Consider the following 16,735-nt stretch of genomic DNA (forward strand, 5'->3'; position numbering starts at 1 on the left):
CTGTTATAATACCAGCTATAGGTGATGATCTTTGCATTTTTGGGTCCATTTTAGACAGTTGGTGTTCAGGACCAAGCCTCTGTTGTCAAATCCAATTGTAAATCCAGCTGTAACACTGCTGTTACACCACTGTTTAAAAGCAGAATATGCCATAGTCATTTGGAACATCATTGGCAAAGCACCAGCTCATGTAGTCCTTAAAGCTCTATAGATGATCATCAGTCCCAAATTGATGCTTTCTTCATTGGTAAACAATAGTTAGGCAGATACAACAGTGGTTCTGCTGCCAATCAGGTGTTCAGTGTAATCAAGCGATGGCTTCTTCCTTGAGCTGCACCAGTGTTCAACATTCAAACAGGGAAAAGAAGATGAATAGAGACCAATTTCTACACCAAAACAACTACAAAACTGCCAGCATGCTAGCAGATCTAGTTTTTTTTCTGGGTTGAAGGGCATTCTGGACAATGTAAGTAATCACTAAGTGAAGTAGGAGTAGACAAGGCACCATCAACTAAAAAAAATTCAACACTACTCCTAGAATATATTGAGCATCACATGTTGATTACAAAAAAAACAGTGTTTGGGTTTATGTGAGTGGATATTTTCCTTTCAAGCCTTGTAGCGGCTTCTATCGGTACTGTAGTGCTAAGCTAAACAGCCCTCACCATTTGCCCAGTAAAGCCTTACTCCTTAATTCCTAGCCTGACTCCAGAGACACTGCGCTTCTTTACTGTGTGTTCCAACTAAGTATGAAATCAATGAAGATGTTTAACACCAGGAAAAAAGAAAAAAAAACAAGTGTTAGGCTGTACTTTGGTGGTAGAAGACATACAGAAATTCCACTGTGTGGCATTATAGAGACTTGCTCCTCATCAGAAATATGAAATGCTCAGTGAGGCGGTGAAAAGAGAAGAGTGATTTTTGGTACAGTAGGTGCAGGTGCTCACAAGGGAGCAAAAACAAAACTGGTGTCTTCAGATCTTTACTAGTAGTGCCTCTTTTTCATCAGATCATTGTGACCTTCCTCAATGAACATTATCACAACATTTTAAGGGATTGCCATTGAGTGTGTGTTGAGTTTAAGAGTTTGAATGCACATGATGTGATGTAGGGTTATCTTTGATGTGACTGGGGCTTGTTTTTTCCACTGCATCAAATGTGCTGTACTGTGCTGTTGCAATCCTGTCTCATATATGTTATAGAACAAGCAGGGTGAAAGAAAATTATGCTCAAGCCCAAGAGACAAAATTGAAGTTTAAAATCCACCAAAAACAAAACTTAAAGAACAGGATAAAAATACACAGGAGTGCAGATCATCCTGAAAATAGTACACGTTGAATTTGAAAGTAAAGAAGATCGAGTTAGTTAATGAATCACCCTTGATAATTACATTTAAGACTTCAGATTTGGACTCAAGGACCTGATTTACCACAGACCTAACCCCTTAAAGACTTGACTTAACACTTGACATTAAAAACATTCAAGTCCCAATTGTTGACCAGACAACTGTGACAAGCAGGCCTTACATAGCAACCAATGTTGGACAGTAACACATTACTTTGTATTTCAGTGATGAGTAGTGTAAGGGATTACAATTTGAAATACAGTAATTATGTTACAGTAACTAATCCCACTAATGGTCCACCTACACTCAGGAGACATCTGACACTAATCAAATTCATAATTGGAGTATGTGTAAATTGTGCAGCAGAGGTCGGGACCTTTGGAGTGCAGTCACTGAGGCTACACTAACGCTGGCTGTTGGATGGTCAGTAAATCCTTCCAAATAGTCTCCTGCCTTGTTAAACCACAAATGTCTCCTTTTCTTTTTCTACGTGTGTTAAATACAAAAGTGTGTGGGTGTGGAAGACTTTGAGTTGTTTAAAGGCTGCTTTTTTGGACTTGACAGCTGAATAATGAAAGTAAAGTAACACTAGAATAGAATGTGTTACTTTTGCTGCTACTTATTGAGTAAGAAGTGGGTTACATTTACAATGAGTAATGTGTAATAAGTAATTAATTACATTTTTCATTTAACTCACCCAGCACTGATAGCAACACATTATAAATATCTAATTATTCAGCCAGAACATTGTGAGGAGTATGGACAACTATGTAAAAACACTGCTAACATAGTTTGAGAGAAAGATTAATTAAAATACCAAGACCTGAAAGACCATCTTGACTTACAGTTTGTTGACAAAAACTTCTGACTTGATTTGAAATCACAGGCTACTGACTTGGTAGTTGTTTTCTTATTATTATTTCTTATTATTAAGTTTCCCTTCCTCTAATGGGGTTTCAGCAGAGTACATCTCTTATTGGCATATTGCTGCCCCCCACTGTCAATACTACACATTTTAAATTGACTTGATGTGACCACCAATCACCTCTGGTGTTGCCAAATGCACCAAAACAATTAATGTTCAGATTAAAATGAGGTCAGCTCTGAACAAGCTTAATGAGAACAGAAACCAAATGATTGCCTTTTTAATGATCCAGACCAGTATGGGCACAGCACAGTTCTGCATTGGAAAAAGGTTGGCTTCCTGCATCATTTATTGTTAACACTAATTTGTAACAGATAATTTTATGTGATCTATATTTAACAGAAGATAGAATGTTTGTAAAGGAAAGACTAATTAATGAAGGATGTGGAAATTCAGTTTAGCCATCTCATCAGTCCCCCATTTGTTCCTTTTCACAAAAAGTAAAAAAAAGAACAAACGAGTTATCAGCTGTCGCTGATCAAAGCCATTGTGTTGGCATCAAGAGATCAACACTGACTTCTGTGAGTTCCCTTGTCAAGAGCCAATCAGGCAGACAGGAGAAAATGTAATGCAGTGGGGCCTATACATAGGGTGTACAGACATGCCATATATAAATAAATAAATAATTTAATATCTAAATGCAGATAATACATTGTATTGATTTAACATGTAGTATGTGAAATTTCTCTTTATTCTGGATTTTTTTAGTGTGAATTATTCTTTATTTAAAAATTTTAATGCAGATTCCATGGTGTCCTGTCATTATTATGTTGCATCAAAGCATGAGAAAACTTACGGATATACACACATTTGTGTTACTGTACTTGTGAGGATTTAGTGTTGATTCCCTCACAGAGACCTATTTTCTAAATCTGTACCAAAGTCCTAATTCAGTTTTTGTAGTGTTGGAGTTCATTCCCACCAGTTATATAAACAAATCCTTTGTGCCCAATAAGCAGTTTGGGGATCTATTCCAGTAAGCGGTTTTAGAAAAAACTCTGGAGTTTCTTAGCCATTAGATGAGGGGAAACTCTGGGTTTTCAGTTCCAGAAACATAAAGTACTTTAACTCTGGGTCAGTTAACACAGTAATTTACCCTGTGAACCTAACCTGCTCGCTGGCAGCTTCACCAGCCTCTGCGAGCCCATCCCCGAAAATACTCTACATCTTCTGGGCTTCAAACTCCATTGTGCAGCCCATGTAATGGATTTAACAGGAAAAACAACAGGAGGCAGCATCTGCTTTTTACATAAATGCAGGTTGGTGTACAGATGTCAGTGTTATGTAAATTTGCAGTCAACATTTTGAGACTTTCCTCATGTTTCAAATGCTCCACTTTCCCAGAGAAAGCCTCCATCACAGGACTGGAATTATTACACACCATGTCCCCCTGACATCTGTGGTTGTGAAGTCGTTTGACAGACTGATGTGGACCCACCTCAAGAATATTAGAGACCCTCTGTTGGACCCCCTGCAGTTTGCCTACCAGGGAAACAGATCAGTGAATGATGCATTCAACATGGGACTACACTACATCCTGCAACATCTCAACACCCCAGGGATGTACACAAGGATTCTGTTTGTGGGCTACAGCTCGTAAAAACACCATTGTCCCAGAAGTCCTCTTTAAAATCTATCAGTGGATCACAAACTATCTGACAGTCAGGAAGCAGCAGGTGAGAATGGGGAAAATCACATTCAGCTTCTGGCCAGTCAGCACTAGCATCCTTGTTCCTTTACACCAAAGACTGCACCTCAGGAGACCTGTCTTAAATGGGGTCGAGCAGGGGATGAACTTCCTGCACCAGCTCGAACTTGAGCTCAAGTGCTGCTGATTCAGTTCTACACTGCAATCGAGTCTGTTTGCTACAGTATCTGGTATGAATCGCCTACTAAACAGAACAGGAACAGACTACAGTGGACAGTGAAGACTATAAAAAAAGATCTAAAAAGCTAACTGCTATAAGAGCACTTGGTTAGCCAAGTGGTTAGGGTACATGCTTTATAAGGACAAGGTCCCTCGTTTGAGTCTAGCATCTGCCCATGGTTTAACATATCTTCTGCAGACAATACACAGCTGTACATTTCTATCAAACATGGCCATCTCAGCAAACTGTCTGACTTAAACAACCGCCTGAACTATATGAGAAGCTAAATGTCTCAAAACTTTCCTAATTTAAATGAGGATAAAACAGAACATGCCCAAAGGACTTCGCAGCAGTCAGTGAAACCTCTAACGTCGAATATAAAGCGTTATTATAAAAATTAAAGGTAGAATATGTAGAATGAGCAGAACAACGCCATCTAATGTCTCGAGATCGTAGTCGCAACAACCAAAAAGTAATTCCAGCAGTCGGGTTGCCAGGTCCGGTGCCGGATTTTATTTTAGCTCTAACTCTGTAAATATACCACTTTATCCACATGTCTAACCTTTTTAGGCGAGAAAGTAGCCCTCTAGATCAACAATGTGACGCTAATTTGTCCAAATAACATCTGCTTAAAGTTTTGTTCCTGCGAATTCGGAGCCACTCAAGTTAGCCGTAGCGAGTAACGCACTTCCGGTCATTTTCACAAAATAAAACACCCGTTGCCTTTTATTATTAAGAAAACCATAACGATAGAGTTGGTGCTTTTATTTTGAAAACAGGAAGCGAACATACCCTCGCTGTTGCTGTAACTGACTTGAAACCACCGAGGTACATTACATTGTAACACGCCAGTGGGAGTAGCAGCAATGTCTCTGCATGTACTGCCTAATCCTAAACACCGATTGGCTTGTGTGTGGTGTCGTCAGAAGCAGAAGAGGCTCACAGTCGTAAATATCTAGTCACGTGTACTCTGAGATGGACGCGCAGGTCAGGAAATGACGTAAACGGACCGTATATGCTTTGTTATTTGTGTTATTACATTACGTGTTGGACTAAATACATGGACATATTGAGGAAAATATTCCGGTTTTATGGAAACGGAGTTCGTATTTCACAAGAATGGATACTTGGCGAGCTGTACATAAAGTCCTGTGTCATAAGATGGTCGTTGTGGATAAAGGGAAGACTTTGAAGGTATGTAGGCATTATAGCTTTTCTCACTTAGCTGAGTGGCTAGCCAAGATAATCGCTAATACTATTACGGCTGTGAGCAACAATATAAGTCGTGAGTGGTCTTGAATGAATCAGAACAATCTAAGCTTTCCAACAATGTACGGCATGAGTATATATGTTTAAGGGTTGGTGTTTAAAACATTCAGAAGAACGTGTGGCTACCTCCTAACATCCGTCCCGTCCCGTGAACGGAACAGCGTGCGTTAAGAGGTTAATGATCAAATATCAAAATCCGAATAGCGTCAGAAAGTCAACCCACTCTCCACATTTCCATTGCTACCGTTTTGATACTTCATGGTACACAAACAAATAGCATCTCATATGAAAGCTAAGACCCTGGCGAGTTCAACAGTACCACTATTATTGCGCTAAAAACTCAGTGAACCAGCAGCATACAAAAGATAAACAACCACTTATTTACAGCAACTAACAGATATTCTGTCTTACCTTCGAAGTTTTGTGATGAAAAGTTGTACTTGAGAGCAAAAAACGTTGGTTTTAGTAAGTCCAACACGGCCGTGTTTGTTTACAACTCCATTTCACCCAGTGCCAGCCTACAGTAGCTGCACCGGAACAACAGACAACCCTGGCAACAAATGGCTGGTACAATGTACACAGAACGTGTCAGAACGTCATTGTCGAACCCGTCAAAAAATTTTAAAAATATTAATTCAGACTAAATATTTTTTTTTATGGAAAAGCAATACTTTCATTCTGTACCCCTCAAAACGCCCCGTGGCTGTATTTTTTTTTTTTAAATATAGCTTTTAATAAATATTCTACATATTCAACCTTTAAGGTTTCACTTTTGACCCTTTCTTGTCTCTATTAAAATTAAGAAAGTTGTGCAATCATTTCAATTACAAAATATCTCTAACATCAGACATATTTTATCTTGTGAAAATGCAAAGAAAGTAATCCATGCTTCTCTGTCCTCATGGCTATTGCAATACATTATTGCCTCAGCCAAGGAGCTCTAGCTCATCAGTAGATTGTTCCCAGTGCTGTAGCCCTTTTTTTAACAAAGATAAAGTGCAGGGAGCACATTACTCCAGTGTTGGCTTCTCTCCATTGGCTTGGTCAGTAGTTAGAATCAATACATACAATTTTGTTTATTACTTTTCAGACTCTGCATAATAAAGCCCTTGAGTACAGTTCTGCATTGTTGTCTCATAATTGTAATTTATTGTCTCTCAAATCTTCTAACCAGTGTCTGCTGCATCTTCCCAAAGCACGACTTAAGATGAAGATCGGGATAATAGATTATTAGTTTCCCTTTGATGAAAGCAGAAATGCACACTGTCAGATGGGGATGCTTGGGAGAGTTGGGGTCCACAGGAGAGGGGTAAATCTTAAAGTGATGGTTCAGTGTAATTTTGACCTAGCATCATATGCACCATTACGTCTATCTAAACACCGCCTCAGCCCTTTTTTTTCATTTGGTCGCTAATGAGTGGAGTTAGAGCCATCAGCGGAATGGCTTAGTACAGGCACTAATGGAACCAACAGTGTATCTCTTAAATTACCCCACTAATAATGCCTGGATTGTTATCAAACTTCTGCAGTAGTACAAATAGGGTCTTTACTGATGAATCCATGCATTGGAAAGTTTGTAAGCACACCAGGAGTTTATTAAAATAACACTTACCTGATGGCTTTTACTCTGCTGTAACTGCTAAAGCTGTAAACATTGTTGAAATCTCGCGCGGTCACTGAAATACCGTGTGGTCACGTGAGATCCCGCACAGAGCACCTTCGAAATTGAGCCACCCATCTTCACATTCGCTTACGCTGAACCATCGCTTTAATTAGTGAAAGTAAAGAGCAGGAAAAATATGGATGAGTCAATAACAATAAGAGGTAAGGATTGCTTTTCCTGTTTTAATTTAACATGCTGTATCAACTGGCTGCTTTGCACCAGAATCTTTAGTAGTATTCATCCTCCAGGTTAGGTTCATAAGGATTTTCAGTGTCTGGTGGTGGTGGAGGAGGTACGGGCTTCTCGCCATAATCTGCAACAACACAGCAACATTGTCAAGTGGAAAGTTTCCAGCAAAATGTTCTCTGATGTTTTATGCACATAAATAAAAGTAAACTACATTATCAGAAGTCTTACCATCAATAAGGCTAACATGCTGTTTGAGGAGGCCAGGATCAAAGAACAGCTTTAACTCTGTTGCACCATCATCAGTTCTACAATAAGAACACACAACACTATGAAAACAAAGTAACAGTACCATGAAACTGCAACTCAATAGTGTCTTTACTTCATTAAGAACACTAATTTCAACTTCTAATAAGTACTTTTGCAGATACTAATTTATGTAGTAAATGCCAGAAGACTCAAATAACCACTCATGAATTGTAATATTTGTTCAACTTGTCAGAAACATTAACTGTTGCTAAGATACAGACTTTTTAGTTTAGCTTAGTTCTATTTTGCTTATTTTAGCAACACTAACACAATATTAGGACTTTAGTTTTCCCACACGCAAAATGAAAATAAAAACATTATTATGTGGCTCCAAATGACCGATCAATGTTTCTGAAAGCTGAAGTGAATGTTACACCAAAGGGGAGTACAATGAGTTGGCTAGAGCAAATGATGTACTGAAGACCTACCTTCTCAGCACACGCACGGACAGACCTCCTCCAAACAGACCTCCTCCAATCACCAAATAAAGAAGGATCAGGCGAGCTAACATTTTGTACTGACTCTTGTAGAACCTTGAGCAGACTACTGCATCCATTCAAAACAAAACTCATTTGACTCTAGAATGAATTATTTGAATGATGTATGATAACAATGATTTGCAACTAGACTGGATGAAACTTTAAAAAGAATATAGATCATAAGAATCTGTGAGACGAGAAAGTAAAACAAAAAACTACAGGGAAGAAAAAACAATTTCAGATCTCCACAAATCTACTGCTGATGCTTAAGATGCATTAAATAAAAGTTCAAATGTGGACTTCTGTCCCCCTCTCTGTTGTGTCCTCTCTCGGTGTTTTGTTTTTGTTTTTTTCAAATCTCACTAGAGAATTCCACTAAAATGTCTTGTGTCCAAATCCATGCATATCTTACCCACAGGGGGGCTCTACAAGGGTCTGTGCTTGATCTCCTTCACTTCTCACTGCACCACCTCATTTGGTCCAATCATCGACTCATACTATTTCTATAGTAACTTGTTTTATTTTTCTCACTATGTCAGAAATATTTCTTGGTAAATGATTAAATCAGTGCTGTTGAAATAAAATATTTTAAATTATGCCATACTTTATTTGTAGTGTAGAGACAGACTGCAAGTTAAAGAGCTAGTCTGCCCAGTTCATCGCTGGGTGGGGTGGCCCAACCCTCTGCACAGTATGAACCACCCTGCAGCCACCTGTGTCATTCAGCTAACCTTAGATCAGCCTGGACCTGTCTGACTGAAGGCATCGATGCATTATTCATAGACTGCCACCATCTGGCACATCAGTGCACCCTGCCACCCTTGCACTCACCCTGTCAAAGACATACAAGAAAGAAAAGGGCAGAATATTATCAGCAGTCCTGGCCTTAGTGTCTATAGTGCTCAGTCCAAATAAAGAGGAATCCTGGTGTGCATGTAGACATTTTTAGAGAGGGGTTTGGGGAAAAAATGTGAGATTGTGTGGGGATTATGTGCAACACATTCCATTCGTATTCTACACTCACTGATTACTTTATTAGGAGCACCTTTGCAATTTAATGCAATCCAACACAACTGCCATAAATTAAGGTTATGAAGCAAATACATTTTCAGTTTTTATTGACATTGTCAGAAAGGTGATCATTCCAACTTGTTTATCATTGAGGTCATAGTGGGTTCCTCCTATGTTGCCATCCCCATGTATGCTACAAAATATTCAGAGCACTTTTCTGTAATTCATGTCTTACATTTGATTGCACATGTGTTCCTTATAATATGCTCTGTGAGAGAATAGTTGCGTACCATTGTGTGAAAAGGTGTAGTTCAGCATTGTGGCCACTTGGGGGTGATAGTGTAATGTCTGCCTTTGATACACAACTGTTCTTTCATACCCAACCTTCTAACTCATGTTCAGTGTATGTGTCTGTGTATATGCATCTAATGTAATGTAGTAATGTGTTTTTTTTCCCTTTTTTCTTAAATAATTCCCTTTAAAACAGTGTTTCCTTTCTTGGTTCTTGTGCTGTGATATGATTTATTTTGGTTTCTGTGAAGACACTGACACTCATTTTTAAGAAAAATCACCAGACTTGCAGATTTTATGAACTAAAAAAAAAGAAAAAATCGGACTCAGTAATAGAAAGGAATTACTTGATAAGGTAATTAAATACTGGATGAAACAGTCTGCACAAACTCACCACTGACTTACCACATAAGGCCACGCGATGGCACTCAAAGCAAACAAAGTATACAATGAGTAAGAACAAGAAGCTTAAAATACATCCCAGACAAATGAAAATGCAATATTGTGTGTGTATGTGGGGAATACAAATATTCAACAAAAAGAGTTTAATGTAACAAACTGATTTGCAAAATTCAAGCAACATTTTAGCTATGTTAATATCGGTTACACTTTTGTCAGATGTATTTTTAGAGGTGATGGTTTTATTCTCTTATGCTATGACAAATAACACTCCACTCCACTCCAACACATCTAACACAGTCAATAGGTGTTGTAAGCCCACATCAATATACAGGCCTCTAAATAACACTTCTAAAAAGGTTTAGTAGCCTTGATGACTAATGGGGTTTGAGATTATGTGGACAAAAATCTATCCATAATCTGAACAATAGCACCATCTGTGACTGCAGAGTGATGACATGTTTCTTTCTTAAGACAATCACCTTTTTATATAGCTGAATGTAAATAGCTAAATGTATTAATATTAACAGCATTTACTATATCACAAACACATGAGACACATGAGACAAAGAGACTTTGTCTTTTTCCAAAGCAGCTCTGCCTGCACAAAGTATTTGTATAAAGCTCAAGAAACACTAAACAATTACAAAAACCCTAAGATATCTGTTGTGGTCACATTAAACAGATTTTTTTTTCCAGTAGTAGTCTCCATGGTCTGGCTGTGCACCCTAAATCGTGTGTTACAGACACAACAGGAAAGGATTTGGCATGGTGGCTCTCGATATCTGCTGTCTCAAATGCAAAACATGACTTTGTTTTAGATGACTGTGCCAAAGTAGAGCTTAAAAAGGAGAAGCAGCTCTCAACACAAATTGTTTGTGCCCTCATTTATGCTGAAAATAGAAACAGTAGAAGGATGAGTGAGGGCACAAACAGACAGCACGTGTTGGCTGTTCTTCAGAAATATAAAATAAAAACCCTAATAATTAAGTCAAGTCAAAATATCAAGCTAGGAAGGGAGTATTATTAGATGCTACCACTGCCGAGGGGGTGTAATGTGCAAAGAGAGAAAGCTACTCATTAAATTTACTCCATTTTCTCAAGTGCTGGGCTTATAAGTACCAATTAATCAAGTGGTACGTCAGCGTTTCCATTTAAGCTGACATTCTTCTTTTCCTCCACTACATTTTAAAAAGGGAAACATTGTACATTTTACTTCGCTCATGGCTTGAGTTACTAGTTACTTTGAAAATTCAGTTTTCACAAAATGAGATCATAAAGTATGGCTAGTTCATCGGCATCTGACCTTGATGACACATTGCATGTTAACACAATCCTGAGAATTTTTGCTATAGGCAGCAGGGTTGGAAAGTTTTCTCAACATTACATCTTTAGAGCAGATTAAGTCAGTGTCTAAGACATACATTCAATATGTTTGCTCTGATGCCAAAAAAAGCAGTTTGCGACTGATTGCTGTGGCATTTCTGCTCCTACTCGTGCTTCCTCCACTGCTGTAAATGTGTGTTTGGCTTCTTATTCAAACCCACCCATGTCACCATTTTCTTTACCTGACACGGAATCTGTGGTAGTTCCAGTCTCAGGGGTTCACTTGGGCCCGCCACCCTTCAAGTCACCTCCATCTGTATGTCAGGTCTCTCACAGCTGCTGTGTCCATTTGAATGAGGCAGCAGTCTGGCCATGAATGCTGCTAACTGAACAAACACAGCTCTGTTTACATTTTGTGGTAAGTCTGCTGCAATATGCAGTCATCGGCTCTTCCTTGTGTTTCCACTCATAGCTACTAAACAGTTTGTCTATGAAATGTGCCATATTTTAACACAAACTAGATATAGTTTATATTTCCATCTGTACTCTCAATTTTTTCTAGAGCTACATTAGCGGTGCTGAAATGACTAAATATATATTTAATAAGTTGATTGACAGAAGAGATCAACAACAACTTTAATAATTGATTAATTGACAAAAACATGAAACATTTTCTAGTTCCAGCTAGTCAATGTGAGGATTTGCCACTTCCTCTATTTTATGCCATTGTCGATTGAGTAGGCCTATATTAAACTGTTTGTCAGTAAATAAAAAAAACTATGTGAAGATGTCATACTGGGCTGTATGAAAGGCAGAATTTTAGATTTAGAGGCTGGATGAGTCTTACTGAAATACAACCGGAGTACCTTTGTCTTTTTATGAAAGAACCTGAATACAGTGTTCATCTCTCATACTGATAATTCAAACTGCAGAGTTTCATGTCCATCGAAACCTTAGAAGTGCTCCAACTGTCAATCATTGAACATTACTTCACTTCACTACACACCAGAAGATGGAAAAGCTAAAAACCAATCAGCTCCAGTTGCACAGTACCAGTCAAAAGTTTGGACACACTCAGAAGTTATGACTGGTACTGTATATTTGAAAATATGTAAGTTACAAATAGTGAGCAAAAGAGAAGCTTGTCCCAATGTGTGCTGCTTGAAGTAGACGGCATGCAGACTGAGTAATCACAGCTCAAGTATATGACTTTAGCTGCTGGTATGAGAATTATAGCAGGAGAGCGAGGGCGTGTCCTGAAGAATCCATGGATCACAGAGCTGACAGCATTTTCTTGTAAATTCTTCCAACAGCACCAACATAATAAATCCTCAGCTTAATTCCTTTGTGAGGACTGCGTGTGTATGTGTGTGTCTCTTGGTGTGTGTTTGTGTATGTGTGTGTGTGTTAGAGAAAGACAAAGTTCAAACATGGAAATGGAGCTGTTCCACAGGTGGCTTTTAAAAGCAACGCACCATGTTAAGACACATTCTTACAAACGCCCACAAAACACTTTGAGCTACAAATTATGGTCATATTATTCATTTACAGCATAAGTCTTTGCTTCCATCTCCTGTATCCCAGGCTTTGTCATGTCTCACTAGTCATGTCTTTTTTTCACCCCCTTTTTTTTCGTGACCTGATTTGATTAGTAACTAAGAATCTGTCAACCATTCACCTGGTTGAAAGAGAGCTTGATGCTGGAAGGATAATTAGATTTTTTTTTAATTCTCCTGCATAAGAAGATCTGTGCACATACTATTGTACTAAGCAATCACTTTATATCATGGACTTTATAAATGAGAGACAGCATGTGTAAATAGCCCTATTCCAGACAATCTCTGTATTCCAGACACATGACCTTACACTGAAGGGTATTGTATGAACTATAAGCATGGAAGTGATAAGTGAATTTACAAAAGATTGAAACACACAAAAAACACTGCATAGGTTTACTGACTCTCTATTTCAAGGGGTCTATGCTTTCTACCTCATACGTGAAAAATTAAAATTTAGACAGTTTAAGAGCAGTTAGTAAGTAAGTATAAGTTTGTACTAGTTGGTAGTAAGAAAGTATAACAAGGTGGCATTGAAGTTCTTCCAAAGTTGTATATGGTAAATGCAAAAACAGGATACATATTGCTGGAATTTGTACCTGAAATCGTTACACACACACACAAAATGCCACGAAAAACCATTACGCATATGGTCTCCCACACTTTACACAATGTCTAATTTGTTAGAAACCCTACAAAAATGTGGTTTTGGCAGCAGGAAAAACAGCCAGCTGATGAAGAGGTCACTTGCGGGTAAAGGACCTGTCACCTGTTTCTCTAAGCTATGCAGTTATCGGGCTCCTCCACAGAATCAATGGCATGAAGTGTTCTTTCCCAGAAAGACCATTAATTTCTTCAACAGGCAGTGTTTTTGGAAGCAGCAATTTAGGCCGGGACGTGCTGACATCATCTTGCTCTTGTGTTTTATGAGAGGTGACTTCTGTGTTGAAACCCAGCTAGGAAAATATGCAGGTGAACTGGAATCACAACCCACTGGCACATAAACGTCACGGTGAACATAAAGTCAGTAGTAAGTGTGCACACCTGCGTCTCTGGCAGTTTGCGTACCTACACATATACTTTATGTTGCAGATCTGCCAGGTCTCGCTGTACCCTTTCCTCCTTGTGAAAGCAGCACTTCACTTAAAGGAGCAAGCACGAATGTAGGTGTGAACCAAACCTTCTTAAGGTACTGCAGGCCTTCCAAAGACTGCAAGAGAGTCAGCTGAATGAGCTGCTGGTGAATGTCACTATGTTGGTGGAATAAAATAACTAAAGGCATAACATTATTCATTTGCTCCTTCTTTCTCTAAGCTCAATTCCAACTTGGTAAAGTACCAGATCAGAAAGCTACAGATCTCAAATAGGATCTCCTTGTGTACTCTCTTTTTTTAGCCATGTTGGCAGCAAGTCCACCACTTTGGTCCAAACTGAAATTTCTCCAGTAGATGGATTGCCATGAAACTTTGTACAGATAGTTTTGTTCTCCAGAGGATGAAGCCTACCATCAACTTTACAACTAGTGCCACCGGCAGGTTGATATTTTTGGCTTTTAGAGAAATGTCTAGCTACTGGATAGATTGACTAATTGATTAACTGTGGTGGATATATTCAGGGTACCTAAAGGATTCATTGTATTGGCTTTAGTGATCCCCTGAGTTTTCCTCTAAAGCAGCCAGCAGATCAACTTTTCAAATTCACTTAAACCATGAAATAAACAAGGCAAGTGGCACAAAATTTGTACAGCCAAACTTGGTGAATGCTAATGACTTTGGTGAGCCCTGAAGTTTTCCTCTAGTACAATTTATGATTATTAGTGAAATTTCACAACTATTGGATGGATTGCCATGAATTTCAACACACACAAATTCAGTATACTCAAATCACATACAATGCAAACTGTATATAGTTGATATTTGAGTGTGCTGTGGTTGCAATTATTGCAACTTTTTTACCACCATCAAACAAACAGTGGAAACACATTAGGGAAAAGCACAATATTACACACCTCATAACACACAGCCTGTTGGAATCCCATATAAAAAGAAAAATGGACGATGGAACCGGTGGAGAAAATTGGGAGACAATGAAGTTTCTGTTTATACACTGCAGAAACCTAAAACTAATCTAAAAAGAAATTCATGTGGCATATCCCCCTCCTGCATTCTTTTTTAAAACTCTATGACACAATAATCACAAGAATGTAAGAGAAGACCTTTGCAGGTGAAATGAGGGGCAGATTTTAGAAGTTTCACACCAATCTTTGACTTTGATGAAAGTCACAGACCCGAAACACAATAGAGCCCCCCCCCCCTCACCACCACCCTTGCATGCCCTTGTGCAAGGATATATGTCAAAGTTGTAACATCATACTCCAAAGTATCACTTTGACTCTCCACAGGTCACATTCCTCCATGATGGTGGAGAATGTGTGAATGGATTTGCCCATGTGAGGGACAGGGAAATACAGGGGGGAAGAGTTTAAGAAAAGATTAGAAGAGGAAGAAGGACAGAGATAATTTTAAAGAAAAAAGGAAAGACACAAAGAGAGGAGAAGAAGCGTTATGAGAGCAAAGTCTACTAACACAGAACAGCATCTGGCACCGCTCATCCTTTCCCATCATACACATTCCTGTCTGACACGCTCACAAAGCACCATTGTACTGAACTGGATCTGACTCATATCCTCAGTGCTACCTATCCTATAAGCTGCAACCACACATACATATACACACACACACACACACACACACACACTTTTGGCAATGAGCCACCTTTATTGTGCAGAGTTATGGGCTGACAGTTTTAATAGCTACCACCTGTAAATGATTCTCTACTGTACAGAGAGGAGGTGTGAACTTCAAAAGACAAGGAGAGAAGAGAGGAGAAGGAGGATAGATGAGGATGATATAGAATTGCTCTAATGTCAGGTGACCTGTGGTTGAGGGGGACACCACACACACACACACACACACACACACACACACACACACACACACACACACACACACACACACACACACACACACACACAGTGTTAGGCTTCTTTGAGATTTTTTTTCCAGATCAAAGACCAGTCCCCTAAAAGTGACCATGATATGACAATGTGAGTGTGTGTCTTTGGTTGTGCTCATTTCCCCCACACCTGTTCATTTCACATCACCTACCGTACCTAGTCTCAGAGGCCTCCGTAAGTGTTCATGTTGAAGAAAAACCTTTACTTTTACACAAATTAAAGTTGCAGTACCGAAAAGTACCAAAAAATGTCCTAAGTGAAGGTGAGTATTACATAGTTCAGTATCAAGAACACCAGTTTTTATGCTTTCAGATCAGTTAATGATAAAAGAAAAGAAGAATAGAATGAAAGGTTGCAGAAATAAGGAGAGAGAAAAACAAATGCATTTAGAAATGACATAAAATAAAGATAAAAGGATGGAGAGCAAAGCTAATAAGATGAGGGAAGCAGGTAAGAATGGAAGGACAGAGTGAAAAACAAGAAAAGAATAAAGATGAAAAGAGATGATTACATGTACAGTAGGTGCAAAGCTGTGCAACCTAAACACAAGGTTGAGGACAGCAGTTGGTCTATGTAGGTTTTTACGAGAAGCTCAAATGCAGCTGTCGTGATGCATTAAAGCATTTTTTATATATATGTGTTTATAGGTAGAGACTGAGACCCTCTAATAGATAGCCCACTCATCTTATACTAGTGGATTTTCAAATACACCGGATAATTTTAGGTTACCAGAGAGCCACATGGGACAAGCTTCTATCTTTGCATTTTCACTCTTACTTGGATTGTGTAAGCTGCTGTGAACTGTCAAAATCTGCCAGTGCAACAGACATAATGAGGCTGTTACTTGATCTACTGTTTATACAGTTCAGTCAGAAAATATTAGGACTGTGAAATGTTTATCATTGTTTTGTTCTCTTTGTGTTTTTACCCTCGTTCAAACATGTTCCATGTACTAGCGTTTATCTAATGTGGCTGTAAACACCTTCAGTTTAAAGATAAGAGCCTCATAGTCACTGTCATTTCAGATCCAATTATATATTGCAGTCTATGAATCTGGGGACCTCTTACATCCTATTTATATGTTATGAACAA

Source organism: Scomber japonicus, chromosome 1 (assembly GCF_027409825.1).
Source record: "Scomber japonicus isolate fScoJap1 chromosome 1, fScoJap1.pri, whole genome shotgun sequence".
Lineage (NCBI taxonomy): Eukaryota > Metazoa > Chordata > Actinopteri > Scombriformes > Scombridae > Scomber > Scomber japonicus.